This window comes from Macrotis lagotis, chromosome 3, assembly GCF_037893015.1.
Source record: "Macrotis lagotis isolate mMagLag1 chromosome 3, bilby.v1.9.chrom.fasta, whole genome shotgun sequence".
In the NCBI taxonomy this organism is placed as follows: Eukaryota; Metazoa; Chordata; class Mammalia; order Peramelemorphia; family Peramelidae; genus Macrotis; species Macrotis lagotis.
Window position 1 is genome coordinate 296,188,404 of NC_133660.1, and position 5,180 is coordinate 296,193,583.

At 32.8% G+C, this 5,180-nt stretch overlaps 1 pseudogene; it reads left to right on the forward strand.

Annotated features, from left to right (window-relative positions):
• The first annotated feature begins 3,959 nt into the window (after positions 1-3,959).
• LOC141519542 (olfactory receptor 5T9-like) lies at positions 3,960-4,926 on the forward strand (annotated as a pseudogene).
• The last annotated feature ends 254 nt before the right edge of the window (positions 4,927-5,180 follow it).

Genomic DNA, 5,180 nt, shown 5'->3' on the forward strand with positions numbered 1-5,180 from the left:
TCTGATCTTACTGGAAAGACTTCTAGCTTATTCTTATTATAGATAATGCTTGCTCGTTGTTTAAATACATATTACTTATTTTGTGGAAAATTCCATTCATTCCAAATATTTTTTAGTGTTTTTTTTAATAGGAATAGGAATATATTTTGTCTAAACCTTTTTGTGCATTTCAATTGAGATAACCATATGATTTTTATAGGTTTTGGTGTTAATATGAACAATTATGCTTATAATTTTCCAAAAATTAAACTAGTCCTACATTACTTCCTGCTTCCTGATTTAGGCCTGTGTTCAAGATCTCATATAAATCAAGATTTTGCCAACAAAGATAGGATTCCATCTTTTCCTATTTTATCAAATAGTTTATGTGCTATTGAAATTGTTCTTTAAACATTTGTATAATGTACTTGAGAATTCTCCTGCAACTGGTATTTTTTTATACAGAAATTCATTAATGACTTTTTCAATTTTGTTTATTCTAAGATAGGGTTATATGAATATTCTACTTCCTCCTACATTAACAAATATTTGTTAATTGACTGGATTCCTCTTTTTTCGGCAAGTAGATCATTCTCGTGTTGGAGCTCAAGTGCCTTCTCATTTTTGAACTATTCAGAAATTTTGTCTAGTGGGTTCAAAAAGATACTTTATCTAAAAATATCAGAAACATGTAGGAAAATATTCTGGAGTCTTTATTTTTTTAGAAAGATTTTATTTATTTTGTGTTTTACAACTTTTCCATCACACACAAGGCATTCTGTTAGTCTTCACATTGTTTTCCTATTATACGTTGATCTGAGTTGAATGTGATGACAACAAAATCGTATCCTTAAGGAAGAAAAGTAAAGTATGAGATAGAAGTTTATATAACAAGATTATGGCTTTTTGTTTTTCAGATTTGTTCCCTGTTCAAAGTCCATAATGCTTTTTCTGCATACAGATGGTATTCTCCATTGCAGATATGTCAATATTGTCCCTGGCTGATGCATTGGTGGAATGAGCAAGTCCATCAAGGGTGATCATCACCTCAGTGTTACTGTTAGGCTGTACGACGTTTTTCTGGTTCTGCTTTCTGGATTCTTTAAAAGACCATGAGTTTACCTAAGCTAAGAAGTTAGGTAAATAAGACCTGGCACTAGTCTCTGAGTTAAAATTTTTCAAACATGATATGACCTTTGTAACCTTTACTCTTTTGATGTATTATAAGAACAATCATGGCTTTCTTCCAATCTGTGATAACATAATAATAAAAGAATTGAACAGAACACCAAAAACATAACTACATTAAAAAAATCTGAGAATCCTTTGAAGAAAATATGACAGATATATTATTTTTAACAGAAATAACTTACAGTTAGAGAATACATATTCTGTATTCATGATTTCCCATAAATTGGCAGAGATATTATGAACAAAATTATTTACTGCTTATTTAATGTTCTTTCACTTTAACATTTTTCTATTAACATGCTCTATTGTGTAATACTGGAGAAATAAGAACCCTTCAATAAGCAATCATCATTATGACCACTAATCTCCTAAAATCTATTTACTTATTTTTTGAAAATCTATGAATGTCTCTTGATTGTGGTGTATCCCCTCTAGTTCTATTCCCAACTGAGACACCGAATGCCTAGGAAAAATAGATATAAAATATTAGACTACATGATACACATAAACTACCTAACCTACAATCTTTGTTCTTCTATTCCACAGGTAGGATGGACAATTTTGAAATTAAGTCTGACCTGAGGAGAATGACAATAGCTTCCTAATTCTGAGCATGAGTTCATCCTTTCTCAGTAAACCACCCACTATCTGTTTTATCTTCTATACAATAAGGTTGAATTCTCAAATATAATTTTTTAATTACTCACTTTTGTTTTTTAATGATCATATCATCTACAATTAGTTGATTAGAATCATTTTAATTCAATCAGGTTTACTTTCATATATTCATTCACTGAATAAATAGTGGAGTTCTAATGTTCATTATGAAATGTCTGTAATGGCCAGACATTGACTCTCCATTAGTTAGGTACTTTGCAATATGCAAAGAGAAAGAAGGTGTGGTTCCTGAATATGTATTCTATTTAAAGATTTCAGATTTATGGACAAATTTTTCCCTTTTTTTTTGGACAGTTATGATTGTCAGAAGGATTCTGAAGATACAGAATCATAGAAGCATTTGTATAGCATCCTCATGTTAAAATTGATGAACAAGAGAACCAAGAAATAATACCATTTTCCAAAGTTTGTTAAAGTTAGTAAAAGAGATAAGGCTTGCATTAAGTAGTCTCTAATGTCATTAAGTGGCACAGGACAGTGTGCTAACTTGGAATCAGATAGCAGCTATCTGGTTAGATATCAGAATGTAGAAAAATGGGTTATCATTCCAAGCCACACATTGTTCCCTTGTATCTCTTAAGTAGACTAATTTATTCTTTTTGTGACTTATTTTCACCAAGGAAGATAAAATGTCAATCACATAACTCATGGAATTGTTTAAAGGAAGGTTAGAAAGTTATAAACTTAAAGGGTTACAAGCTATATGAAATGTAAGTTATTATTGTGTTCTAGTATCTCTTCCAAGATTTCATATTTTGCATTAAAAAAGCATAGTGTCCAAATAGAAAATGACCTTGTTATACAGTCTAATATTTCCATAAACCCAATTTGGAGTATTGCATTCATTTCTTGCTACATTTCACAGACTTTGATAAACCAGAGTGAATCCAAAGGAATGCAACAAGAATGGTGAGAGTAGAGAATATAGGGAATTTTTTTATTTTATTTTTTGAAATATACAGACTAGAAAAATCAATTTCTATCTGGAAAAAAGAGTAGCTCTCCTTCAGGATATACTTGTGATACAAATACAGGAATATATTTTACCCCCATCTGACTCTGGAGGTTGGAAATAAAAAAATGATGAATCTAGTAAATAATGCAATTCATGTGCAGAAGACAGTTTCCTAATAATCCAAATAATCAACCCGAATAGAGGAATGTATAGTATTGGCATCTTCTAGTGAAATATAAGCAACAACTTATCAGTGTATATTAAGGATTCATGTGTAGGTGAGGGTTGGAGATCATGCTCTCTGACATCTTCCAGCACTTGCATTCATGGAGATACTATGATTCTCTGCTAGAACTCTCAATCTTCAACTTTTGGGTCAAAAATAATAACTCTTTTTTGTACTTAAAGATTTTATTTATTTTGAGTTTTACAATTTTTTCCCTAATCTTGCTTCTTTCCCCTGAACCTCCACAGAAGGCAATTTGCCAATTTTACAAAAAATAATAAATCTTGAAATTAAATTTAGCCATTTATTGAGATAATATCTCTAGAATTAGAAGACCATAGAGAAGCTATGCACCTGACACCTTATTGCTTTTTTAAATAAAAAAGAAAAAAGAGAATGAGAAAGTTAAGTAACTTCCCAGTCCCCCAAGTACTAAATAGCAGAATCAGAATTCAACCCCATGTCTCTGATTATTTCTGACTGTTTTCTTCAGCGATAGATGTAGTAATCACAGGCGCTATGGACATTATAAGATATTAAAAATTACAATTGTGTTAATAGATTATAAATGGGTTTTAGTGGGAGTAAAGTCTAAGGTTATTCATTTCTTTCCTTTTTGGCAGAATAGTTCTTGAAGTATCTTAATGGACATGATTTTACTCATAAGATTTTCTTATATTAGTATATGATTCTATTTAGCTTTGGAAAAAGCTCATGGCTCCGTTTTTCATTTAAATATAATAGTAAAATAAACCTTCAAATAAGATTCGGTAAGTTTACTTTCTAATTTAAGGAAGGACTTCAAAGGAACTATTTCAATGTTAGCATAACTCATTTAATGAAGTACAGAATTTCTAGAATCTAAGAGAATGTTGGAGGTTTCACTTATAGTTGCAACTCTCTTGTTATTCCCAGAGTTGGATAACTACAAAAGAAAACATGCCTAATGATACTGAGGTCACCATGTTTGTTCTTATTGGCTTCACGGACCGACTAGAGCTAAAGGTCATCCTCTTCTTGCTGTTCCTTGCAATCTATCTCTTCACCCTAGTGGGAAATCTGGGCTTAGTTGTGTTGGTTGCAGTGGATTCCCAACTCCACACCCCCATGTACCATTTCCTGAGTGTCTTATCCTTCTTGGATGCCTGTTATTCCTCTGTGGTCACACCTTAAGATACTGGTCAATTTTCTAGCAAAGAATAAGACAATTTCCTTTCCTGGATGTGTTGCCCAGATGCTTCTCTTTGTTACTTTTGGGACCACTGAATGCTTCCTCTTGGCTGCTATGGCCTATGACCGCTTTGTTGCAATCTGGAACCCCCTGCTCTACACAGCTGTCATGTCTCCACAAGTCTATGTGCCTCTGATCATTGGATCATATATAGCAGGGTTATCAAATGCCATTATACATACTGTGGTCACATTTAGTTTATCCTTTTGTGCATCCAATGTAATTAGATACATCTTCTGTGATATCCCTCCTCTCTTAGCCATCTCCTGTTCTGATACTCATGTCAAGGAATTGCTACTTTTCATCTTTGTGAGTTTAGGTGAGATTCTTGCTATTCTGATTGTCCTGTTTTCCTATGGTTTCATCATGGCTTCCATTCTAAGGATTAGCTCAGCTGAAGGGAGAAAGAAAGTCTTCTCTACCTGTGGTTCCCACATGACAGGGGTAGCCATCTACCATGGCACCATCCTCTTCATGTACTTGAGACCTTCTTCCAGCTACTCTCTGAGCCATGACATGGTAGTGTCTGTATTTTATACTATTGTGATTCCTATGTTGAATCCCATCATCTATAGTTTGAGGAACAAAGATGTGAAGGAGGCAATCAAAAAAGTTTTGGAGAAGACCTGGTTTACCCATAATATTTCTTTTCCTTGTTTTAAGTAAAGACTATGAAGGAGTAATAGGGAAACTGGAAGTTAACCTTCATGCAGGGATGGTCGATAGAATGTTCTACTTGGAGTTAGAAAATCAAAGTTCAGACTTACCCTCAAATTTCTTGGTCAATTGCTTTCACTTTTCACAGATTGTTTATGCATGAAAAGTGAATAATTATAACTGGTGTCTCAATGTATTGTCATAAGTATCTCATATTTGCAGAATACTTAGTAAACCTACAGACACATATAATAGTTAATTAC